This window comes from Microcebus murinus, chromosome 2 (genome assembly GCF_040939455.1).
Source record: "Microcebus murinus isolate Inina chromosome 2, M.murinus_Inina_mat1.0, whole genome shotgun sequence".
Classification (NCBI taxonomy): Eukaryota; Metazoa; Chordata; class Mammalia; order Primates; family Cheirogaleidae; genus Microcebus; species Microcebus murinus.
In genome coordinates, this window is record NC_134105.1 from 60,571,094 (window position 1) to 60,598,746 (window position 27,653).

The 27,653-nt window shown below is 38.6% G+C and overlaps 1 protein-coding gene across 1 annotated transcript in view; it reads left to right on the top strand.

The window, feature by feature from the left end:
* Positions 1-27,653, top strand: part of ST6GALNAC3 (ST6 N-acetylgalactosaminide alpha-2,6-sialyltransferase 3) — a 522,365-nt gene that overhangs the window by 486,636 nt on the left and 8,076 nt on the right. The gene's annotated exons all lie outside the window — the stretch shown is intronic.

A 27,653-nucleotide genomic window follows, 5' to 3' on the forward strand; every position in this document is an offset into this window, starting at 1 on the left:
GAAAGCGAAACTCTTAGCAAGTAGAAGGCTGCTGTATTTTTATTGTCAATTTACTAATGAAGACACTGAGACTCAAAGAGATGGAGTGATGGGCTCAAAGCCAGATTGCTGGTGAGGGTCAGAGCTGGGACTGGATCTCTGCAGTCTGTGTTCTCTCCACGGAGCCATTCCTGACGTGGAGCCTTGGCCCTGGCTCTCTGCTCTGCCTGGCGTGGCTCCCCACTCCCATCAGCCAGGCTCAGTTCAAGTGCTCATAACTGCCTCCGCTTGTTCAGGGTGCTGAGACAAAAATACTATAGACTAGGTGGCATCAACAACAAAAAATTATGTCTCACAGTTCTGGAGGTGGGGAATACCGAGATGATCCAGTTGCCTGCAGATTCTCTCCCTGGTGAGGACTGACTTCCTGGTTCACAGATGGTGCCTTTTTGCTGTGTCATTGCATGGGAGAAGGGGTGAGAGGGCTCTCAGGAGTGTCTTTCATAAGGGCACTAATCCCATTCATGAGAGATGACCTATCACCTCGTGACCTATCACCTCCCAGAAGCCCCACCTCCAGTTACCATCACATTAGAGATTAGATTTCAACACATGAATCTGGGGGGAGATAAAAACATTCGGTCCCTAGCCACAACCACGTGCTTTCTCAACCAAGGTGGTAGATTCTCCCTGAGGAGGTGACAGTCCGACTCCAGGAGAGCAAGGATCGCACGTGCTGTCTAGCCCTCAGCGTCCATGGCTTTCTGAAGCTGCCCCACGGTATCAAAGCAAGGACTGGAATCCAGCTGACAGGTAGAAATGTTTTGCCAAAATGTTACTTAGAGATTCAGAATTTAAACTGACAGTGAGGCCTTGGGAGAGAAATATGAATTCTAATTCTATTTCAGTCTTTCTGGATCAAAAAAAATTGTTTTCTATCCCACTGTATTCAGTGATAGGAAAAAGTAAAATACCATTTCCAACCTGTACTAATCTTTCTACCGATCTCTTCTATACTCATGATTCGGGTGTGCTTTGTAGACAAGCATAAATCTGCGCTGCTCATTCTCACCGTAAATGCTTCACATATTAAAAAATAAATTATAAGCCTCTGTTAGAAAGAGAAGGATTCTTTTCACTAAGTGTTTAAGTGACGACTGATTAGGGCATTTCTTTGACAAAAATATGTAAAGTTTAAAAGTACCTAGCTAATTCTCACTGCATTTCTGTGTTTTTCATGGAAACAGAAAATAACTTGATGAAACTTGTAAGTATTGAAATATTTATTTTTCAAAAGTAATCAATTTTATTAGTATTATGTGCTTTTTTGATGATTGTAGGTTCATCACATTGCTTTTTTTTCTTACAGATATTTTTATATTTGTTGATTTCCATAAATTTAATAGAAGAAATACCATTAATACTTCTCATTTATTTTTCATTATCTATTCCCATTAAGATAAATTATCTTTTGTAATTCTCTTATGCATACAAATAATTGAAATGTTTATGTAATATTTCTTGGTTTTTTTTTTTTTTTTTTACTTTAAGACTATGAGCTTATTGTAAAGGAACTATTGTAGATTAAACATTTCATTGTGAGAGGGATCTAACTGCTGCATTCACATGTAAAAAATCAAGTATAATTCAATCTAGAAGGATGAATTACCAAGTAATTATGATAAAATGTGTTGTTTCATTATTTTATTCTCCTCCCCCATTTTTAGCCCGTGTGTGTGTGTGTGTGTGTGTGTGTGTGTGTGTGGGTGTGTGGGTGTGTGAGTGAGTGAGTGTATATGGTGGGAAGATTGTTGCTAAAAAATGCGAATAAAAACTTCCATTCTCCATTATATTTGGGGTGATGCACATCAATGAGATTATGATCATTAACACATAATTTTCAGAACATATAATATTATATCCTATATGTTATATTTATTCTCTATAGCTGAAAAACTGACCTAGTGGAAAGAAAGAAATAGGTAGCCCCTAAAATCTATTTTAGAACAAAGGTTATTTTTAAAGTAGATGGACTAAGTGTTTGTGAACCTCCAATATTCTTATGATGGAATCCTACCACCTCACTGTAGTGGGGCCTGTGGGAGGTAGTTAGGATTAGATGAGATCATAAGGGTGGAGTCTTCATGTTTGTGATTGGTGCCATTAGTGTCAGGAGAGAGCTTGCCTCCCCGCTCTGCTCTCTGCCATGTGAGGACTCAATGAGAAGTCCACAATCTGCACACAAAAGAGGGCCCTCACCAGAACCCAACCATGCTGGAACCCTCATCTCAGACTTCCAGTCTCCATAACTGTGAGAAATAAATTCTGTTGTTTATAAGCCACTTTTTTTATGGTATTTTATTATAGCAACCTATATTGACTAAGACAATTAGACTAGTCTGGCAATGAGGTTACCTTCACCTTTCATATTCAAACCCTACCTCTATTATTCAGTCCAGCCTTTTCTGAGTATATACATTCTGCTAGGAGATAGGGACACGGAACTCATAAGACATGCTCAGTTTCCTCTGCCCCATCCCTTCCAAAAGAGTCTTGGATCTGAGTACATGCCTGTCTCTACCTCATGCAGTATATAAATCTTTTCCAGTCCTGTGGCCATTTCACTGTGCTGAGAAGTGCATTGTGCTATGTCTTAAAGATATCTGTCTGGCACGTTTAAAACACGTCAAGGTTATTATAAAATAAATGCATCAAAGCAATATTTTTTGCCAGCTTTCAACTTATGAATATGGATTGGTTTTAATAATTAGATTAGAACACTAGTTCAGAAGCCATTTATCTAATGTATTTTCCAAATGCCATTTCACTGAAAAATTTCCTGGAAATAAAAAAGATGTATTGAGGCCAAGATACCACCTAAAAAGTCTTCTCTTTCAGGAAAACAGCAGAGTTCACTAATTTTATTTCTTTTTGCTTTTTATTTTCTAGTATTGTTTAGAATATAACTTGATGAATAGTAAGAATTAAATGAAATGAGTAAGATAGTTTGAGGGAAGTGTATAGTTATTTTCAGATGAATAAAGGATTTAGGACATTGGATCTCAGTTGAAAAAGAGATTATTAGAAAGTAAAAGTATTTAAATCATTAGTTCAAGAAGCAATAGGAATTTGTTTTTCAAAGTTGAAAGAGAAGATTAAAGAAGAGGAAATTAAATTAAAGAATAAAGAAAGAGAATTTATACAGATAAAAATGGCATGAAGCTCAATTTCAAGTTCTATGTTTTATTTAAACCCCACAACAACCTATGGAAGTAGGGATAATTATTCCCACTTACAAGGAGGTGGGAAAGAGTGGCTGAAAGAGTCTTTCTTTCCAAGATTGGAACAATCAGTCAGTGGCCAAGCCAGGATCAAACCTACATCTCCTAAGGGAAACCATTTGGAGTCCATGATCTAGAGACTGAGAAGGGGGAACAAGCTAGTTGCACTGGAATGAGGAAGGAATGAGAAAGGAAATAAAAAGATTAGTGCAGGCAGTGCCTAAAGTGACCAGTTGAGGAAGAGATGAGAGGGAGATTTCAGAGCAGTAGGAGGAAGTCTAGCTGGAAGTAGGTGAGGCAAGATTGAACACTGGGTCCTGCATGGGGTGGGATGTATTCTTCTTCTACCCAAATGAATGAAAACAGGTAACGGATGCTGAAAAATCCAGAGAAGGTGGGGAAGACAGAGAAGGAAGACATTCAGAGAACTTTAAATAGTCTGTAATTGCTTTGCCAAGTAAGAGATGAGGTTATGGGATGAGATAGGGAGGATGTTAATGAGGCTTCGAGAAAGAGAAAAATGGATGAGGAAAATGAAAGAGAATCCTAACCAGCTCAGTTAAGGATCACATGCAGCACAGAGGAGCAAGTTTAAGCGTGAAAGTCTGACAGTGCTCGTTCACCTGAGTTACAAATGGGGAACGTGTCAGTGGGGAGGCAGACCTGGACATGAGCGTGGAGGGAGAAGAAAAGGGACAGGTGGTGCACACATCTGTGTGTGTGTGTCTGTGTATACACGTGTGCATGTCGTGAGTGAGTGCAGGTGGGTGGGAAAAGTGTTCAAGTGGCTAAATCTAAGGTGGGACCAGGAAGGGGGATGGCAGGAGATGAGGCACAAAAGGCAACTTAAGACCTCCCAAACCATTTGTTTGTAAGTTGTTAGTACAGTGTAAATGATACTAAGTTAATATGATAATAGATTTGTGATTTTAAATTGTTAGACAAAGCAAATGTGCTTTAAAAAAACAATCTTAAATTTGATATTAGATTGAAGACCTATTTTTTAAAAACAGCTCCCAAAAGCACAAACTGTAAAGGGAGAGATTGATACATTAGATTACTTTTATTAATTTATTTTTATTAATTTTATTAATTAATAAATTAATGTATTGGTTTTTAATTTTTAAAATTTAATCAATTTAACTAACTGATTAATTTTAAGTTAGAATGTAGTTTCAAAGATAAAAAAGTAGAAATACAAGCCGCAGTAGGAGAAGATATTTATAACACATACAAACAGCAGTAGCATAAAGCACTCCTAAAAAACCATTAAGGAAAAGACAAACAATCCATCAGAAAAAAAATAAGCAATAACTTGAACAGGCATTTCACAGAAGAAGAAACACGAATAGCTAATAAACATGTGAAAACATTCTCAACCTCATTAGTAATCAGGGCAATGCAAATTCAAACCAAAATTGAATATCATTTTACATTCACCAGATTGGCAAAAATTTTAAAGTCTGAAAATATGTGTAGTACTGAAGATGAAGAACAGCAGGGGCTCTTATATGCTGTTGATAAGAGAATAAATTGGTGCCAATACCTTGGAAAACAATTTGGAATTACCTAGTAGTTGAACATTTGCTTACCTTTCCACCCAACGATTCTACTCTTAGATATTTCCCTAGAGAAACACTAGGACAGGTGTGTGAATGTTCATAGTGGTAATATTTGCAAGAGAAAAAAGAAAACTGGAAACATCTCAAATATTCATTCACAGAAGAATGGGCAAATAAATTGTTATGTGGGCATAAATGGATTTTACTATGATAGTAAAAAAATGAATGAACTGCAGCCACAAACTTTAACAGAGTTATATCTCACAAACAAAATATTGAATGAAAAACACAAGTCACAGGAATATATACAAAATGATGCCATATATGTAAAAGTGAAAAACCTCAAAAAAACAAATAATATTTTGTCCATGCCCACATACATGTATAGTGAAACTGTACTAAAAACTTGAGTAATAAATCCAAAAATTAAAATAACAATTACTCCTATCAGGGAGACAGGGGATTGGAATATAAATATCTGAAGCACTGATACTCTGCTTCTTAAGCTTTATTCTATGAACCTATGAGTACATTACTTATTGTTCTTCATATATACGAAATATTTCATGATAATAACAAATACAAATCTGGGCAAAAATTAAGAATTGAAAATCTAAGCTTATGGAAAAAAATTTGATGTTGGGCTATAAATATACACATTTGGTTTAAATATATAAATCTTTATGACCTTCACTCTGAACCACATAAAAAATTCACTGGGCCTTGCAAAGTCATGGTTCTTTGAAAGTATAGTTGAATATTTCAATAATGGGGAAAAATCAATTCAGTGTTTCATTTTTAATAGGTAAGAAGTACTTTATTTTAATGAATCTGTCAACTTAACTTCTGTACATAAAGAACACGAGATTACAAAAAGTGTGTAGTATAGTATTTTCCAGAACATTTTCTATGAAACACCAAATGTTAAGTGTCCTGTAATCAAATGTGTTCAGGAAATGCTGGACACATAAATATATACCTAATCTGGTTGCTAGATTAGGAATTTTTTCTACTTTAAAAAGTTAATGAAAAACAATTCTCTATGAGAAATTGTAAATTAAATCTCTTGCAAAGGCTAAAGGAATTATGGATCAAATGACATGTGTGACAGTATCTTTTCCATCCCTTGCCCTCTGGTCATACCTCAAATGTTGATGTTCTTTAAAAACTCATTCTTGTTCCTCTTCTCTTTTTGAACCCTGTTTGTCCCCTACAATCTATAATCTGATCATTTTCAAGATCTCTCTCTATCCAGATCTGAATTGTCCAGACTCATGTTCTACACTCGTCTTGGAATTTCCCAAGCTGTGATCCCAGAGGAATCTCAAATTTAACACATCAAAACCAGCCTCTGTCATCTCACATTCTAAAATAACTTGGCCTCCAGATTCTCCATTTCCATAGTGGTGTAATCATCCCACCTAGTTTTCAAATTACAAATTAACTTCAGTTTGATTCTTTGCTGCATTTTTCTGCATCTATTTTGCTATTTTTAAGGAATGTTTCTTAGCTATGGGCTCTCTTTTCTCTAATCCTTTGTCACACCTTAGTCTTTAGCTTTATGTTGTCTTAAATAGGACCTCTCTCTTGTTGTTATATCACCAATGTTTCCCAAATGCAGTTCATAATCCACATAGATTATTATCATAAAAATCTAATTATGTTATTTCTTATTAACATGAAGTATGTCAACATACTTCATGATAACAGGAAATAAACATGTTATGTTATTTCTCCTGTTATAGAGAGTCTGCTGGCTCTCCATAGCTTAAAAGACACAATACAAACACAGAGATTTAGCAAAGAAGGCTCTTGTGTAGTCCAACATTTCAAAATCTATCTCTTTAGCTTCATTTCCTGCTACTCCATCATATAGACTCTATGGTACGGTTATGTCAAATGCATTATCTCTTAAGTGTGCCAGAGTTTAACTTCTCTGCCTTTTATCATATACTCATCCCTTTGTTGGGAATGCTTTCTCTGTCTTCATCCAACAGACAAACTTATACTCATTCTCTAATACCTGGGAATACCACCTTATATCAACACCTTCTCCAGCATGCCTAATAGAAGAAATCACTTCCTTTTCTAAACTACCAAAAATATTTTGGTCCTCCATGTATTACCTAACACATTGTACCCTCTCCTCATCTGAAACTCCAGCCTCCCTGTTTTTTCCCATAGCCCACCAGCACTTGGAAGAATCTCACTAAATGTATAAATTAATGAACAGAAGAATTGATGGTACTTCTGTAACATTTCTTATATCAATCCTAGTTGACTTAATTTGAGGTCTTTCTTAAGGTTATGTTATCAAGATTCTTCTCACTTTGGTGTCTTTGTTTAATAAAAAATATTAATCTCATTGAGATTTATTAGAGATATTTTGCTCTCATAACAGCTAATTAGGAGTGGCTCTTACTAAAACTCTGCTTTTTCCCTTCAGTGACAACAAATGTTCTAGCTGTGGAATCTCTGATGATTTCCCTTGCTCTCTGCCTCTGAAATAGTGGTTAATTTACTAAAGAAAGTCTGGATTATGATCGTGCTCAATGCTATCTTACCCCTAGCATTTGGGTACAATAGAAAAATGCGACCCTTCTAGGCGAGTGATTGCTGAAAGGCATCTAAGGAAAAAAAAATGTTTCTCTACACTTGCAACACTTCTTTTTACACCAAATGCGTGAGCTTTTTCCCACACCAACCAATTCTCTGACACCAGCTGTGTGTCCTACAGTTCAATTCAACTTTAAGACTAACCACCCAGAGTTAAAACAGACCCCACAGGTTAAAGCCGGTGTCCCTGAGATTTCCTGCACTTCAGATGCCAGTTGCAATTCCAGGCTTCCCATACTTCTGACCAACCAGCTATAAATTCAGAGTGTCTATAATTCCCTCGATGGGTTCAGTAATTTGCTAGCTCGTAGAATTTAGGAAAATAGCTTACTTACTTCTACCAGTTTATTAAAAGGGCACAACTCAGGAACAGCCAAATGGACAAGAGAGATAGGGTTAGGTATGTGAGAAGGGGCGTGGAGCTGCCATGCTCTCTCTGGGCCTGCCACCCTCCCAGAACCACCATGTGCTCACCCTCTCTGAAGCTCTCTGAACCCCATTGTTTAGGGGTTTTATGGAAGTTCCATTAGTTAGGCATGATTCATTAGATCAATAGCCATTGGTGATTGAATTCAATCTTCATTTTCCTCTCCTCTCCCCTGAGGTCAGGGGATGAAGATAAAAGTTCCAACCTTCTAATCACATGATTAGTTCCCCAGCAACCAGCCCCAATCCTGAAGCTATCTAGGGATCCCAGCCACCAAGCACTCATGTCACTCTGGAGATTCCAAAAGTCTTAGAAGCTCTTGTATCAGGAACCGGGGACTTGGACCAAATATTAGAGCAAAAGATGTTCTTATCATCCCTATCACTCAAGGATTTTAGGAGCTCTGTCCCAGGGACTAGGGGCATAAACATTTAATTCTTATTACATCACAACATTGTAGTATTTCTTCCTCTGGGCTGATGTAGGCAGAACTGAAGTACTAGTCTTGATAGTACAGGTGGGATTTCAGGCTCCCATACTCTCAGCATTTGTCCAACCCCAGGCCCAGGACACTCGCACAGGGGACAAGTTGCACAGTCATAACCTGTGGCTCTGATTTGATTCAGCAGTTCCTGCACCTTATATGGCCCCATGATTGTCCCAACCAAACATAGCATTTGTCTAACTATCCTTGGAATCTTTTAACATTTCTCTTCAAATACCTAGATGAGCCAATAGGTCAACACAAATGGGAGTTTTCATAGGCCTACGATGGACTCCAATTAAGAGGTGGTTTTTACCCAAAGTTTTAGTGTCTTGCTTCATATGAAATATAATTTCATTACAAAATAGCAAGCCTGTCCCAAGCCAATGAGGTATCCCTAAGACATAAACCTAGGACATGGACATGCTGATATGAATGTAAATGACAGTCACACATAAAATAAATTAGTCAAATTGTCCAGTAGATTTAGGAAATACTTTGAATAAATAGAGGAGACTAAATGGTATTTGTTCATTCAATCAACAAATATTTATTGAGCCTCTATTGTATAATGAATATTACTTATAGACCCTGGGAAAACAGAGATGAACCAAATAAACAACACGTATGAAATTTGCATTCTAGTAGGAGGAGAAAGATAACAAATTCTTTGAAGTCTCTACTGTGTCAGGTGATGATACATATACTCACATCAAATTGGTATTAATTGGTCAACACTTATGTGCACATACAGTAGTAACATTCATCAGGTGTCAGGCAGGTGGGAGGGGGAGGAGAGGATGGGTGAATTCACACCTAATGGGTGAGGTGCACACTGTCTCGGGGATGGGCACATGTGTAGCTCTGACTTGGACAGTGCTAAGGCAATATATGTAACCTAAACGTTTGTACCCCTGGAATATTCTGAAATTAAAAAAAAAAATGCTGTGGAGCAAAGTAAAGTTGGATGAGAAGACTAAGGAATGTCCCAGAGAGGGCTTGCTAGGAAGGAAACCAGAGGCCTTGAGCTAGAAATGTGTGTGCCTGTGCATGTGCCCATTCCTCCTTCCTTTGGTGTTTGTCTCTTTACTAGCAGTTTAAAAGAGCAATTTTTATATTACGAGCATTAACCCTTTTAATTCCACATACATTACCAATAGTTGTCCCCCTACTTTGTCAATGTATTTTTCCTTTGTGATTATTTTTATACCAGTGGAATTTTGATCAGTTGTATTCAAGCTTATTAATGAATTTGGCGAGAATTGACATGTCTCCAGCCTTCAGTCTTCCCATTTAGTAAAATTCGTAATCTAGTCTTGAAAGTCTTACAAAATTTTAATAAGATTATTATTTAGTATTTTTTATATTTTTGCTATCATCATGAATTTAGGATTATTTTGGTACATTATGTTTTCTAGCTGTTGGTTTTCCTTATAAGAGAAAACTATTAGTTTTTAAATTTATGTTTTTTGTATTCAATCATTTTTATCAGACTCTCTTATTTGGACTCTCTTATTTTTGATTTCCTTTCATTATTTCTAAACAATTATTTTGTCTAAATATAGGATTTCCATTTCTTCTCATCATTAACATTTCATGTCCTAATTCCATTTAGTAAAATTTCCAGAACAATGTTAAAAAAAATAACAGCATGCATATTTTTCTTTTTCCTGATTTCAATGACATATACCTCTAGCATTTTAACATTACTCGTGATGCCGGCCTTTAGTTTAACAGAAATGTCATTTATTAGGTATTGAAGAAATATCCCTTTTGTCATAAGTTAAAACACTTGAATTGGCTATTGCATTTTATCAAATTCTTTTTAGCATCTGTTGAAGAACTGATAATGTATTTCTCCTTTGAATAACTGATACACTTAATTAACTTAATATAGGCTCTATCAAAAAAGAATTTCCCGGAGGACACTTTTTCCATAGGCTGATCCATGGGAAATATTTAAGGGAAGTGTCAGTGGAGATTATTGTTTGGTCAAATAATTTGGGAAAATGCTAGATAGTATATTCTCTTCATGGAGATTCCTTAGCTCATTAACATATGAGAAATGCTGAGAAATCCAACAGCTAAGAAATTCAGTGAACTTTGTTAAGCTCTTCATTTACCTGTCCCCTCTTCTTCATGTAACACCTATTAGCATCCCATTGACTTGGGTTCAATCTAAGACATTTGAGAAGTGTTATATAAATAGCTTCCCTTATATCAAATCATCCTTGCACTCCTGGAATAGAAACTGCTTGGCCATAGAGTATGGCTTTTTAATTTAGTGCTAAGATCAGTTGGTTAGGTTTTAACTGAGGATTTTTGAGTCTGTAATTATAAATGGGATGGTACTGTCACTTTTGTCTCTACCCCTTTTGGCTCTTTCTTGGATTTTAGTACCAGTGTGATGCTGGATTGGTAATATGAATTGGGAAAGGCTCCATATTTTTCTGGGCTCTGGAACAATTTATGCAGCATGGGAATTATCACAGGATTTTATTTTCTTAATTTGAAATATTTTCTATAAAATAGCCAAAAGAGAAATGAACCCAAACACAGTGCTAACTGGTTGTCAGAGAGCTTGTAATTAAATCCCCCTCTTAGCATTATGTTTTTTTTGTTTTTTTTTTTTACTGATGAGACTTCAAGTGTCTCCACTTTTTTTCCACTGTGGGTAAACATGGATTGCTCTTTGCCCCAGAGGTTTACCAGTGCAGACAGCCTCCTCTGCTTAGAAGCAATCACCCTTGCTCTTGTCACTCCAGTTCGCTGCAGAACAGGGAAGTATCAAAGTCAGGTCAGGGAAGCAGGAAATGATAGAATCCCAGGCAGGAGAATCAAACTTCTCCATGAGCATGTTGTCCCTGAGGCTGGGAACAAAGTGAGGTGACAAGTATGAAGGCCTGGAGGGAGGGAGGCAACAGAGCCAGGTGAATTGTGAGGTCTCAAACCCCAAGAAGAGGGTCAAAGAGTATTGATCCTGTTTTTACAACACTTTCTTTGAAGCAGCATCGAGAGGATGTTGGACATTTACGGTCTATAAGGGGAGAGATGGGGTGTTAAGTTCACTTTTTTTTTTTTTTTTTTTTTGAGACAGAGTCTCGCTTTGTTGTCCAGGCTAGAGTGAGTGCCGTGGCGTCAGCCTAGCTCACAGCAACCTCAGACTCCTGGGCTTGAGTGATCCTTCTGCCTCAGCCTCCCGAGTAGCTGGGACTACAGGCATGCGCCACCATGCCCGGCTAATTTTTTCTATATATATATCAGTTGGCCAATTAATTTCTTTCTATTTATAGTAGAGACGGGGTCTCGCTCTTGCTCAGGCTGGTTTTGAACTCCTGACCTTGAGCAATCCGCCCGCCTCGGCCTCCCAAGAGCTAGGATTACAGGCGTGAGCCACAGCGCCCGGCCCTTAAGTTCACTTTTGAGGCCAATCCTTCCCTAGGCCACAGAACGTTTTATTCAGAGAGATGCAATATGCTTATAGACAAAACACTTCACCCATCTTCTAAGGGCTTAGGCATAAAAACACACAAAGGTGTTCATATGACTTCTTTACTGATACAGGAATTACTCAACATTAAAAAGAAAAATACCTTAGCTGTGCAGTGCCAGACTCAGAGCAGGTGCTTTGCTATGTATGGCTTAGCGTTCGGGAGTAAGTGCGTAGTGTTGGTTAAATAGAGGCGTATGTGTCGTCTGCCCCTGTGTTTATGCAATAGATATGCTCCTAGAAGGTGAGGCCAAATTAAATTGACAGAAATGAATCCTTTTTTCTATGTGATACACACACAATTTACTCCTAGGTGCTAAATATGATTTGTATCCTTCTTGGTGTATTTCTGAGCACTGAAACTTTAACTTTTACCTCTCCTTATCCTGGTACTCGCAAAATGTAATAATGGCCTCAGCTATTTCAATATATTATATTAAATCTTTAATATTAACATACTGATATTCAAAATTATTTCTTCTAAAGAAGCTGATAAGGTTCCAGTTTTTTCTATTTGTTTCTTCATAAGCTGAGTAGCCTAAAAATAAAAATGATGTTCCTCTGTCTAAAACAAAAATTGCACATGATACAATTCTTTAACAAAATGGTGGATGTATTTCTTTCAAGACAGAAAAAAAAAAAAAAAACTGCTGAGATTCCATATCCCTGAGTTATTCTCTGTAATTTGATGGATGGCAAAATAAGAAACATGTATTATGTGTTTGAGGAAAATAGTGATCAATAGGAAGTGTTTCCCTCCCTCTCCATGCCCCTCCCCTCCCTTCAAAGAAGCATATTCCTCTAGATAAATTATTGGAAGAAACGAATAGTCCGTTCATCCATCCAAGGATCTCTCCACTTAATAGTCGTGGGCTTATATTTAACATGCTTATTAAATAGTGCTTTTGCTCTAGTGGTGTACAATGTAAAAAATAATAATAACAACCAAAAGAAGATTTTGGTGGTATGTTGTGATGTGAAATCAGGATTTGAATAGCTGTACTATTTTAACCAACACTGAGTTCTTTGAGTTTCTTGATTCTCACAAAGCTAAAAAATCACTCCTTACCCTTGATTAGAGAAAAATCTAATTTTCTCATTCCATTGTTTTCTTGAAAGCGATGATGTGGGAAGGTGCGTGCCACGATGAATTGTTGAGGCTGAATCAAACAATATTGATTTTGTGTCCAACCCAGCTTATACTTTGTCAGTTCCAGCACCTCACCGGGAAATACATAAGGCCATTTCCACAATAAAGACACCTGTGACTAGATAAAATTATTGGGTAGGGAGATAGGAAAACATATCTTTCTCCATAGCAGTGCTTGAGTGTTTTTCTTTCTTTTTTAATTTTACCCTTTTCCCTGCCTCCCATTTTTGTGAGCTTTAAAGACCATGCCAGTATTGCGAAAGGGACATCATGGGTGAAAGTGATGGTTCCCTGGAGCCAGGTTTACTGTTGTCACCAGCCCGGCCACCACCTCTTACTCTCTGTTAAGGGTGACCACAGATTCCACGGTGCACCAGGCGAGTGGATGTGCTAATCTGAGACCTGCATCCAAGCCACCTTCTGACCAGGGTCTTATAGGAGCATGGTAGCAAAGGAACAGAGTTGAAAGACAACATGAAGAAAGAAGGAACATGACTCAGTACCTAAGGGGACATGAAGAATTAGGAAGAGGAAAAAGTCAAGAGTGACAATGGTTGGCACCATTGTTCTCCAACTCCTGGAGAACAATGGTGCCACCATCAAAGAAATTGATTAATTAATATAATAAACTAAAATAATTCAGGATCTAGAGCCATCCGCTCTCTGACATAGTTCTTGGCTGTATTAATATTGCCATTAATTCCTGAACCATGAACAGGAAGAAACAGTTGTGGGTTTTTCCTCTAAAAATGTACAAATCAACAGTTGTACTTTTGAAAACTCCTCAATAAATCTGGGCACCATCCTGAGAGCATAAGCCCTGTTAACAGCACAAGTCCTGCAGAGCGGCTACAGAGCAGCCTGGGGTGTGAATGACAACTGCTCTTACGATCAGTGTTGCTCAAAGAAGTGGCAGGTCCAGGGCCATTAAAAACTGGAAAGTGGCCTTCTGAGAAAGTGACACTTTCGAGGCTGAACATAATTGAAAGAGCTCTGTGCTGAGGGAGAAGGAAGGAAGCTTTCTTATGGAAGACTAGTATGCAAATGTCACTGTCTGGGCTTTGCTGATTGTGAAACTGGAGGCCGTGAGAGGGGTACACAGGGGGCCATAGCAGTAAGAAGGGTAAGCAGAGGCAGCCAAAGGCCCAAGGATGGAGTCTTGCCTGTGTCTGTAGGATAACCTGAGACATGAATTGCCACGAGATTCCATTAGGTGTGTGCATTACATCTTCGGCATGGTACAAGTGACACTCAGTTTTCTGAGAATTTGCATTGCTGTGAAGATTTAAGACATTAAAACTAATTTAGTTAAATTGATATTCTCCCTCATGATTTCAGGGATTTAACACTGAATAAGCCTCTTGATGTTGATACCTTCTGTGGGCCCCAGAAATTACAGGAACACATCTTCCCGCCTTTTGGAGCTGCATGTTCATTGATTCTCCTTTCTATGGCATAGCTTATGTGGCCAACCCTTTGCTACAATTTGTTATTTATAAAAACCATGCAGCACATTTCAGTCTTCCCAGACAAATACAGAATTCTGGCTGAGCTATGGGTCAACTGACTAGAAAAAGGACTTCAAAACCTGATTCTGGAAGTAAATGACTAAAGGCTGTATGTGAGCCTTAGGGAACTTTGAGCGGTAATTGGGTTGTATCCCTGACATATCCCTGGTGTAAGTCTCTCTGCTACATCCTCATTGAGAAAACATCAGCAAAATGTTTAAAATTCCTCGAGAAAAAAAAATAGGTTGGCAGTTTCCTACTTAGGAACAGGCCTCATTCCAAAAATTATTCAACTAAGTTGGACAAATTGAGTGTCTACTATGTGCCAGACATAGTTGACTCAGATAGATAGGGCACCTTTGCCAGCCAGCATCCCTTTACTGGCAAGTTGCCAGTCAGTTTGCAAGTCGCCTATTTATAAATTGGGATACATTTTCCCAAAGAAACAAATTTTAAAATAGTGGTTAGATGCTCAGGCCAATCTTCAGAAGCTAACTTAATTCATAATAAACTGGAACTCAGCATCTAATTGGAATCCTCAAACCTAACTACAGCAGTGATTTTTTTTTTTAACCCTGGCTGCTGCACATCTATTATAATCATCTAGGAAGGCTTTAAAAGATTTAATAAGTATCAATATCCAGGCTGTACTCCCAGGACCACAGCAGTGGTGGAGATGGAGCTTGGCAAAGGGGAGGACTCAGAAACGATGCCTCTGGGGAGATCAGGGCTGTGAATGGAGGGTAGAGGCTAGAGCTCCTGGAGGTAGAGGCTGGGATCTAGGGTGTCACACTGGTGGCTGGAATAGCGCCAAAGGATGCCCCTGGAAGAAGGAGCTGGACTGAGGGCTTGCGCTCTATGGAAGAGATTCTGGTCTTTTGATAATTAAATGTTTTTCAGGAGTAGGAACATGATGCCAGGGGCTGGAATATTCAGCTACAGGAGCACAAGGGGTGGTGCTGCAGCCATGGAGAGGGAGCTGATAAGAACTTAATTGTTTAACATCACTCACCAGTTTCCTTTGGTCCAGTTGGTTCATGAGGAATGAAAGAAGTTACCTTCAATCTACTTTATTTGGGGATAAGGCTTTCACAAAATTTTATGCTTCTTATTTCCCTCTTTTTCATCCTCTTGGCATGATTATGGGCCCTTAAGACTCAGCAGAGGTAAGGGGAAGGACAGGAGAATGGAGGGAACCCACTAAGAGGGCTCCAAAAATAAGAGTAGGCAGGTAATTCTGTTCATCTCCTGCCACACTCCAACAGCCTTCAGCACCTAGTAAATCTTATTTCTGGTCACTTCCTTGTAATCCCTGCAGTCAGAATTTCAGGGTTCAGAAACACGGGTCTAAAGTGTTATCCGCAACTGGTGAAAGCAAATACGCCTGGTGGAGGATCTCTTTGACTGTTCTGCCAAGTTTTTCTCCCTTTTATAGCTGGGCATGGAGATTTCCTTTTCTGACATTCTATGACTGTTGCAATGTAGGCAAATCTGTGGAGCTACAACATTCTCACATTTTAAGCAGTGGCTCTCAAATAAGGGACATTTTCTAAGTTCTTCTCTATATTTTTTCCTGGCATTTTTCTAGAATATATTGTTTTGACTCTGTGTTCTAGTTTCCTCTTTATGGCATTTTGGCTACTCTGAATCAACAAAAATACTGTGCTGGAAGAATTCCAGAGACACTTGAAAGTCATCTCTTCTGCTTGAAGGAAGGGAATTATTGCTGTTATCTGCTCTCTGAGAGAGATGGTCCTTATAGTTTTGAAATTTATCTCTTTTCTTGACATTCTTAGATATTCCTGATTTTTTTTTTCGTGATGTGGGCAGAATAAATTATTGTGAAAAGAGCAGGGAATTCCCTGGTTCTGCAGATTCCTGGAGGTTCTAAAATGGGGAGGGTGTGCACAGGACTTGTTCCCAGGTACAGATTTACTGTTAGCAATACACAGGTAGGTCTTTTCTCCATAGATTGTCTGCCGAGCTGTGTAGCAACACCATTAGAAAGATACCACTTCCACAAAAGAAATTCTTCCCTTCACAAAGCAAGGAATTGAGTTCAGTTGGAAAATCTGCATGGACCTCAAATGAATAATTTTCTCTCAAATCCATCTACTTCAAAAATAGAGAGAAAAATGGATTTTGTTTTTTTAGAACTGAAATTCTTAGGCAAATTTAATTGGAACAGCATTCTACCCATAGTGGAAAACAGCTTGTTTAATAGGTGAGAATCCATTAACTTTGACTGTTTCAAGGAAGATTCCATAACCAAGCACTTGACTTTAGGTGTTCTGATGAAGCAGATATAGTCTCTGTTTAGGAATTTGCTCGTGCTGGAGGAGAACTAGACCGGCACCTGCCTTGATGTGCTGATGATAACCTCTTATTTGGGAAAGGTATTATGTGTGAGGTAGTCAGTTGATGTCAGCCTATTGGAAAAATGACGGGCTTGGAAGCTGATTCCTTACGTTAGAGACTCTAAAATTCTAAATGCCTGAAGACCCATATGTCAGTTGTTGCTTCTGACCTTTTCTAACTGAATCAGCCTCCTTTAGTGAGACAGAAAAAACAATTTTAATAGATGGGGGAAGTGGAATCTAGCTTAGCTTTTCCTATTGAAAATAAATATTCCCTTCCAAATCATTCATTTCAGGACTTACTGAGGCGAAGTGACAATGGCTCAATAAATGACGATGGCTTCGAAAACATAGGAAGTGCCTGCAAAATTAGTCTTTCTTAACCAGAAGGTCAGAGCTGCTTTGTATTTTTTAAATTTATCTTCTATGTGTGGCTGATTTTGTGGGCTCTAGCTGGGTCTGGTTTAATGCAGATCTTAGTGTTACAGAAGACCTTAGCAAAAAGACTTAGATACTCAACCTCCTTCCCTAAAACCACCTCAAATTACTGTCTTAAATACTTGTTAAAGTTTTTAATTGTTTAAAAGTTGTTTATAAATGTAAATTTTCATTTTGAAAGAGAATAAGCAACTCAGAAAGCATTTTTATCAGAACAAGTCTGAGTCTGATTCTGTGCTAAGAACTATTTCTAAAGGAAAACCTTGGTTTAATTCAAGCTCCAGTTAAGTCAAACAGCTAAAGGAAAGTAAGTCATTTCATTTCTCTTCTAAAAAAGTAAAGTGGCAGGAAAAGTTCTTTTATCTGCTTAGATATTTTCTGACCTGATTACAATCTTTTCCTTTTTTTTTTTTTTTTTTTTTTTAAGTCACAAGGAAAGTATATGCAGAAGGAATGGCTGATAGGAGAACTAGAGGAGAAAGCTGAAATCTTTAATTACCTTTATCAGGTTAGCAGGAAAACAGGCACCTATGCCTTAGGTGGAGAAAGGTGATTAGCATTCAGAATACTGAAGCCCACATCCATTTAGAAAGGGCATGATTTCAAGATAAGTTGAAGGGCAAGTTAGAAAGAAGCAACTTTTTTAAGCCTAAGTATAAAACTAGGATCAGATCAAAAAGGGATTGTTAATAAGAGTGAAGGATTAGTAGGAAGTAAAGTCCCTAATTATACCTCCAGTATTTAACAGGCTCAATTGTGTTACAAAAGATCTTAGAGGTCAAGCAATCCAACTTCAATCTTTGGTTGCAAGCAACAGATGCCTCCTCCTCTAGCCAACATTAGCCAAAGAAGCAAATTTATTAAAAAGTTTCAGAAACTAAGGATCAAAAGTAAGGCAGGCCTGGGGAATGAAAGGGATCAGGAACTTGATCTTTATTTAAGGATTTACTCCTTTACTTCTTTTAAAATTGAGGCATATGTCCTCATCAGTAGCATAAAGCTATTGTTTGTACGTGACCACAGCTGAAGTTCTAAAAGTATTGAAGTTCTGAAGTATTTTGAATCCTGAAGTTACAAGCACAAATCTATAAAGTGGTGATAATATCTCTGTACTGAAAATACAATTGTGTATATATAATTCTCTAACATGGACTATGTTACTCTAACTGCAATTACAGAATTGCAGTTAATGGTTATAGACACTAAGCCTACCTAGGCCAATTATCTTATTCTACCATTCTACAGAGAAACTGTAGCCCAGGAAGAGGTGACATGTCCTAGATTTCCAAGAGGGTAATAGTAGATCCAGAAGAAGTAAGATCTTTTGATGGCTGCTCTGTCAGACATGTGATTCCTTGTGCAATAGTAAAAACAGTGACCAAGAAAGAACTTAGTTTAAAAACCTGAGTTCTCTGGCTTCAGACTGTTTGGGGGCAAACACTTTATATCACCCTGAACCTTCATTTGTATAACGAGGATATTGATACTCCCCATCGGATGGGGTTATTGGGAGGATTAAATGAGATAACCAAAGCACAATTATTAACACAATGTCTAGTACATATAAAGTGGTATAAAAAATAGCATTTCTCAATTGAAAAACATTAGTCAGCTTTTATGCTGTGTAACAAACAACCCTGAAATACAAAGACTTATAATAATATTTTTATTTCCAACTCGTAAGTCTGTAATCAGCTATAGCTTTGCTAAGCTTAGCTGGACTTGGCCCTTAGGCTCATGTCTATTCCCTGGGTTTCCTCATCCCAAAACCCAGGCAGAAAGATTACTCCCTTACCTTGGATGTGTTGTTTTCATGATGGCAGAGAGGAGTATAAGAAATGGGAACCATGTGATGCTTCATAAAATCTCTTCTGGGAACTATCACAATGTTCACTTCTGCTCATATTTCATGGGTTACAGCATGTTATTTGACCAACCAAGCCCAAAGTCAATGAGGCAGATAAGTTAATTGCACCCATCAGCAATCCACATTCAGGGAGGGAATGAAAAATGCAATATAGCACAGGAAGGTTGCAAGAAAATCAGTGGTCATTGAGACAAGGATCTCTAGTGTAGCTTGAATACTCTGCAACTAGAACCCACCTAGGCTATCTGCAATACCTCATGTCTTCAAAATTATGGACCATTTAGGAAAACTAGAGATCCAGGGAAAGCAACAGAGTTACTTAGGATAGAGATTGGATATAAAAGTACATAGAGTCATCCCTTCTCCCAGAAGCTTCACTAGGTAGAGCAGATATTGCTTTAGAGGTCATTCAGCTCAGCATTTCCAGACCCGAGAGATATTTAAAAGGGATTACATCCTTAGAGTGGTAGTGGTATCTGTTTGCAATTCCATTCATCAAAAAAAAAAAACCTCAGTGAACTGAATGTTTCTGTAAAAACCGTTTCCCTTATACATAGAACAGGTCGAGAGCCGCCAGGTATATATTGAGGAAGCCCATGTGGTGGTAAGTGGCGATTAGATGAATTTGTTCATGATTTGTAACTTATTTTATAACACAGATGAGCACTACTAGGTGCATCCTTTATCATCACACATTTTTAATTGTTTTTATTCTTAGTCATATGTTATTTACATTTGTTCTCAATTCTGAATTAATGAGGAATTTAATGAGGAAGAAAAAACATAATTCTGCCAATTTTGCTCTGTATACTTTCCTCTAGATGCATAAATTTCTTTCATCTGAAAAATAACTATACAGAACATCAAGATATCTCTAATATTTCAAAACATAATGTACGAAAGGAAAATAAATCAGTATTACTTATGCATCCTGTCTCTAGCCAACAATCTACTATGGAAATAAACACCAATGATGCTTTGAGGTCCATTCCCTATTAGAGGACAGATCAGAACTATTCTGTATTCCCATTAATTTCACACCTCAGTACAACTGCACAGGCCATTCCTTCTGCCTGAAAGGCTCTCCTCTTTTCCTTTTGCTGCCTAATGTTCCCACTCAGCCTGAATCTGCAGCTTAGCTCTCACTTCCCATTGGAGAAAGAATTACCTTCCCCACTTCCGCTACCTGTGTTTTTTGCTCTTCCTTCAGTATTCCCATAGCACATGCCGGGAATTACCTCCTTAATAGCCCTATTTTTGAAAATAGTCATTGATTCTGTCTCCTTGACTTGACCTTGAGTTGAGATTGGGGCAACTTGGTATTTTCAGTGCCCAGCACAGTGCCTCACACCCACAAGGTACTCAACAAATCTTTATAGAATGGATGAGAGTAAGCAGAATTGCTACTTGATAGGATAGGATTAGAAACTGGAGAGGATATGGGGGAGAGCATTTCATGAAGAGGGAAAGTATACAGAAGTACAGAGTAAAAAGACAGAGTCTGATACGCGCAAGTTGTGCTTATAGAGCAATAAATGAGCCCCATGTGACTAGACCAGATGCTCCTCTGGAAGGAGGTTCAGGAAAAGAAGTCCTGGGAAACTCGGTGTGGAGTTTAAGTTTGTTGGGGGAGGGCCTTGAGGGACACCCATTGTCTTAGTCTTCTCTGGTTGTCATATGTCAAAATACCATAGACTGCATGATTTAAACAACAGAAATTTATTTTCTCACAGTTCTGGAGCCTGAGGGCCAAGATCAGGGTGCCAGCATGACTGGTTTCCGGTGAGGGCTCTCTGCGTGGCTTGTGGAAGGCTGCCTTCTTGCTGTGTTTTCACCTGGTGGCAAGAGAGAGAGAGCTCTGGTGTCTCTTCCACTTTTAATAAGGAAACTAATATCCTTGTAACCTCATCATAGGATGATCTACCCTCATAACCTCATCTATAGCTAATTATCTCCCAAAGGCCCCATGACAAAATGCCAAATACCATCACACTGGGGATTAGGGCTTCAACACATGATTTTTAGGGGGATACAGTTCAGCCCATAGCACCCATCCATGTTGAATAGTTCAGGAACTGGCCACTGGAAAATGAAGTGGACCAAGGAATCACTTTCATTCATCCCTGGGGTTCCATTGTTCGTTTAAGAAAGTGAATGAAATCTCAGAAATCAACATTCCAATCGAAGAGGCATTAAAGCCTAAAGACAAGAACAAAATAACCTTTTAATTTCTGAGATGAATGAACAATGTAACTTTTGTGAGTGGTATCTTCTATTTCTATAGCAGCCATAAATCATACCTTTGGGAGCTGTACGATTTTACTTTCAAATGTACATTTTGAAAAGAACACAGTCGTTTCTTATTATGCTCCTTTTGTGCAATTCCATTGCATTCATCACTAGTCAAAGGGTCCTGTTGATTCTATGGCAGAAAAACTATTTGTTATACTCACAGTCCAAGTGCCTACTGATTAGCGCAGGTATTTTGCATTAGCTGATTGGAATAGCAGAACAGTCTACCTCTAAGATTTACTGCTTTCTCCATTTACCATTTTTCATTATTTTCCAGGCCTGGATTCCTTTCACTTGGTGCATTCTCTTAAAAATTACCATCCATAGGATGATGTTTTTATCTATTTGAAAAGTTTATGTCCATTCGCAAATGATTCAAGACAAGATTGAAAATTCTGCTGCCTGATTTGCAGAAAGTTGTTGCTGCCTAAAAATTTGCTGGGCATGTCCTATTGATAGATAGTACAAATATACAGAGTTAATACAATGGGCAAACTTCAGAGCATTTCCACAGCTTCTGACTGTCGAATGATGTACAAAAATATATGACTTGGGGACAGCTGAAATTGTTTCCACACTTTGAGCTCTGCTTCCATTAGACTGGTTTGCAATATTAGATTGAATCCCAAGGTGCTACTGATAATCATCAGCTGTTTTTCTTGCCAAGACTCTTTGTTTAAATGCATTCTTTCATTATCCATGAGCTTTTGAAAAAAATGAGAGAAAGAATGCTTTTAATTGAATAATTTGTATTCTGTCAGGTATTTCTTCTCCCTAGGAAGGTATCTGGAAAGTTACTTTGCTATTTTTATTTATCTTGCGAGTGTAGTATATTGATGAGAGAACTGAGGTCCAATAGTGTTAAAACAAGACATGAAATATTGATTCTTTTTTTTTTTAATTCCTTTTTTACTCCTGAGTAGAGCAGATTTCAGAAGCTGCTGCCAATATTGTGTTCTCCAATAAACCTCCATTATTGGGAGGGTCTTGATTCCCTTTGAGCTTTGATAAATCATTATTATGCTTTTGAAATGTTAGCTTTGAGTGCCTCAGGTTTGCTTTTCATCCATTCATAGAAGAAATAAGTAAGAAACAGTGGAATTGAGGCTGCAAACTTTGAGCCAAATACCCCCAAAGGGACCATTCCATGAAGAGAGACGGTCCAGGGACTGAGGCACCTAAACTCCTTGCCAATGTTCCCATCTGACACTATGTCCATTCCCCACTGCAAATTCCCCCATTGCACGCTAGGACTTGCCCTTTGGTCTAGGGGCCAAGTGAATCTGCTGATTCCTAAAATTGTGAAAAAGTAAGATGATGGCTCAGTACTGGCCAAACCTGAATGACTTGGGATAGACTTGTAAAGAAAGGAGAAGGAAGTTAGACACCTGGCCAGATGAGGAAAGCCAGAGGGACAGTGAGTGGGCAGAGATGGAACTAGAAATAAAGGCTGGCTCTTTATATCACCCTGAAATCTAGGGCCCAGGTGATCTTGGAACAGAGGGAAATCTGGTAAAATGTCAAAGAGAATTGCAGGGCAGCCACCCCCTCTAAAGAATTATCTCATCCAAAATATCATTAGTGCTAAGATTAAGAAACCCTGGTCTAGAGAAAGTGCCATTATTTTGCCTAATAAAATATAAGCTTCTTGAGTTCAGAACCCAACTCTTTGAGCTAATGGTGTTCAATAATTAGCAGAGCATTCTGTGAATAGACAGTAAATTCAACATAGTTTTCTTTTGAAGAATAACCATGTCTGTTTCCTCAATTCCTCCCAAATTATCCAAAATGGAAATGTCACTCAGTACAAGGTTCCAGCCTAGTAGGCAATAGGAGAAAAGTGCTTCACAAGATGTTTCAGGACATGAGTAGAGGAGAGAGTGTGCTCAGAAGTAGAGGTGCAGGCAAATGAAGCATGCTGACAGCCTAGGATATTGACAAAGGTAAAAATCAGGATAGCTCGACAGATAAGGAATCCTGGTATCCATGCGATGGCCTCTAGACATCAAGAATGGGGCAAACATCAAGGGGTAAAGTAGCTTATATTTTATAAGCAATAAACTAGATGAAAGATCATATCTTAAATGATACGCCTTCATACATGTACTACATCAAGATGTTGGCCGCGCGCGATGGCTCACGCCTGTAATCTTAGCTCTCTGGGAGGCCGAGGCAGGCGGATTGCTCGAGGTCAGGAGTTCGAAACCAGCCTGAGCAAGAGCGAGACCCCGTCTCTACTATAAATAGAAAGAAATTAATTGGCCAACTAATATATATAGAAAAAATTAGCCGGGCATGGTGGCGCATGCCTGTAGTCCCAGCTACTTGGGAGGCTGAGGCAGAAGGATTGCTTGAGCCAGGAGTTTGAGGTTGCTGTGAGCTAGGCTGACGCCACGGCACTCACTCTAGCCTGGACAACAAAGTGAGACTCTGTCTCAAAAAAAAAAAAAAAAAAAAGATGTTGACAGCATCACTTTCCTAAGAGATGGACAAGTACATTTAAGTAGTTTCCAAGTTGTGAGTATCTTGATGACCAAGGAGCAGTGGGATGCAGAGCCTGACCAGTAGAAACCAAGGATTGATGGCTTCTTCTTCACACTCCTGCCTTTATTTTCCCTTGCACAGCTCATTATTCTGCCGCATTAATTTAGCCTTTTCTATTGCACTGAATTAAGGGCTTAAATTCTCTTATCATCCCTATGGGGATCTTGATTGTTTATTTGTGGATGCCAATAATTGTTTTTATCGATCCCCAAATGTGGAAGGTATAAAATATGCTATGGCTGATGGCCAACTAGCATGTAGTTAGTGCCGCATGCTCGAGTGACAAATTACAAGGCTATATTTGGCCCCAGAGGAGACCCTTTAAGAATTTTTTAAGGCATTTGACTTAGTTATCATTAAGTCTTTCCAAGCTGAAAGGCATAAACAATATCATGCACATCAAGTCAAGTCTTTTGTTGTGGTTTTTATTGAACCTTAAAAGGTCTACTTGGGTATAATTTATGCTTCCTAATTTCGAGTATGTTCACAGAACAGCATGGGAGAGTTTGGAAATGGTGCAGTTATAAGAGTTCCCAGAGCCAGCGTTATCCAAGCCAGTCAATTCCAGATTACCAGGGCATTTATTCAGATTTTCTGGATTAATCCAGCAGTTGCCATTATTCCACAGCAAGCATCACTGTATGGACATCAGCTCTAAATATTATGAGAAGAAATCACTTTGCTAGCCCCAGCATGTACTGTGGGTAGGAAACCTCATGTGATTTCACATATCAAATATATCAGAGGCATCAGGGAAAGAAAATGCAACAGTCTAATTAAGTGCTGTTTGTAGGACAGGGCACTTGGGCAGTATGAGCCTCCCCAGTCTGAATCGAATGCAACATACCTTGTTTGAAGAGCTTTCGAGCTAATTAGCATGGTCTATCTACCCAGAAACAAGATAAATCAGGTTAGGTCTAAAAGGAATCAAGTATCAGAAATGTGGTAAAGTTTCCTTATTAGCCAATAAGATGGAAAGGTCTTTGACCAAATGTGAAACCCTAAAATTCTTGATCCTCTTTTCCTGATCCTCTTTTCCTGTAGTAAAGAGCATATAGATTTATAGAGAAACCCCTAGGACAGCATGCCCTCTTTTTCCTTCAAGGGCTGTGTTCCAGAGGCTTACTGTTGAACTCTCTGCTGAACCAGAATGAGTCATGAGAGTTTGTTTTGCAGAGTAGGGGTCCATATGTCATACAAAGGGTCCTCCCCTTTATGCCGGAGCTATAGTATTATCTTGGTCCTTGACAGTGGGAAACTCTGGAGGCACCACATAAAAGGAAAGACGACTCGTCCTAAAGATGATTTTTTTCTCACTCAAATTCACCTGGACCCTCAATACTGTGGTTCAGTGTGTCCGTGGTCTTGGACAGCCATCTTAGCACCTCCCCTGAGTGGTAATGTGAAAAAGGGAAACATGAAGTTTCTTCCCCCAAAAGTTTAGTGACTATAGCTACTACCATTGCAAGGTAAAAACTTCATACCCAGTTTACCTTTTTATATACACCCCATACATTTAGCATCATGTCCATCACACAAGTGAGCACTAAATGTGATCTGACTGATTCACTCTGTTGCTAATTACAACATCCAGCATGCGTGGAGCATGGTACTGCCTGGCGTTTAAAGCTTAATTACAGACTGACTGTAGAAGGTGGAGAAAGCCTGTGCTTTGTTGCACTGTGTTGTGACCAGTTGTTTTAACATGTATGCCTCCCCCACTCGGCCATGTGCTCTTTAAGAAAATACTTATCATGAGCTTTTAACACAGTCAATGGCACGTAATGGATTCCAATAAATATTTCTTTAAAAAGTGAATAAATGGGTGACTAAGTGAGATCTGGTTTTTTTCCCATTACGCATAAACAAATGGTGTAATATTTAGTGATTTCTACTAGTGCTTGGTCAGCCTAGTAAAGAAGAGTAGAGAGGATAGAAAGGAGTGAAAGGTGATTAAAGTAGTATGAGAAAGCAAAAAGAGAACAAAGGGCCTGCAATTCAGTAGGAATAATAACCAGACAAATTCCGTGCATAGACAAAATTTTTAGATTCAGTTTGGGAGCATTTTGTCAAGACTTTTGCTTCTTCTGATCTCTCCCAATTTTCAAATAAGGGCTTTCTAAGCAGATGGTGCTTTAAGTAGTTCCCATCATTGCTGCTCCTTCTCAGACCCCAGGATGCAGGATCGCCTGCAGGTTAAGTCCTCTAAAAAGCAAAGTTGCTCGTTAGGGTATCTCACCTCCCTGAGGTATGTCTTCCTACCCATTTTGCACCTATTCCTGATCCACATTGCTGCTACAATTCCTATCACAGAAGAAAATGCATGTAACTCAATGTGATATGGTTTCTGGAATATTTTCCATGCACCAGGAAATGCAAAAGGATGGCTACTTAGGTAGTGGCATTTCAGACTCAGGGGCAAGAAATCAGAAAGGATATATTAACATATGGGCTGAGTTTGTCTCTCCTTGCTGATCTCCACTGTGAGTTTGTGTTGCTCTTGAACTGTTAGCATGTTGTAAGTAATTCGACACTATGTAGAGCTTGCTTAAAGAAGAAGGTAGCAGCAGCAAAGGATTCAGAGCGTCTAATGATAGCACACTGATGGCTTGGCACTGGGGATGTGCATCAACAATATTGGACATCAGTGGGGAGCAACTACCTGCTGTACACAGAGAGCGGTTATCAGTGTCTGAGTGTCAGTTTGTAGAAGCACTGGCTGTGCTCCTGTAGGCCAAGAAGTCTAGATGGAAAGTAGGAAATGTCTTTTATGAGAGGTGCTGCTGCACAGCTGTCAAGCAACTTAGAGTGGTCCAAGTGCCCCTATGGAGAGAGTTTTAAGGAGATAGGCAGTTATCTGCTTTGGATGGATTAGGTCACCTTGGCTAAAGACAAATGTGGAGATCCAGCTTTTCATCAAACATTCCCTTGAACTTGGCGCACACACCCCCACATAGTCCATGTGGTTTCTTCTCACCTTGCCCCTTCCCCTTTTTTCAGATCTTTGCACCCATTATCAAAGAGACCTTCCCTAACCAAGCTTTATGATAACATAGCCACTTCCAAATCCATTCTGTCTCCACAGTGACCAACATGTTGGTTGTTTTGATAACTGTTGTATCCCCAGCATTCTGAAAAAGGTTATCACATAGTAGGTGCTTAATAAAAATGTTGGTAACATAGATATTACAAAGAAAAAAATCTTGTCTCATGATGCCTGGGAAGCAGTTAAGGAAAACTTTTCTGATGATTTTGTAGGCCAAGTCATTCACCTACTCTGTATCCAATTTACACTTAGAAATCCAAGGAGCCTTCAAGAAAGTGATATGTCCATGTAAGCAAGATAACACCATTATCATTCAGCTCCCATCAGGGCTCCAAGCAACTTTCAGAAAACCTGTGCTCTGATATACAGCACTAATTCGTGTCTTGTGGAAAATTAAATTATTTTTCACCTGAAGGGAGCAGAATTATTTGACTTCAGATATTTGCCATATGGCTTCTCTTCCTCACAACATAGCTTTGAGGCCTAAGGAAGTAAGAGCAAGAGCATTCCTATAAATTATTCAGAGATAATTGAAGATAAGTGTGTATCTTTGACATATTGTCAAGTTTCTTAATGCTATTTCCTGATAACAAGTGCTATGTTTTTGATAAA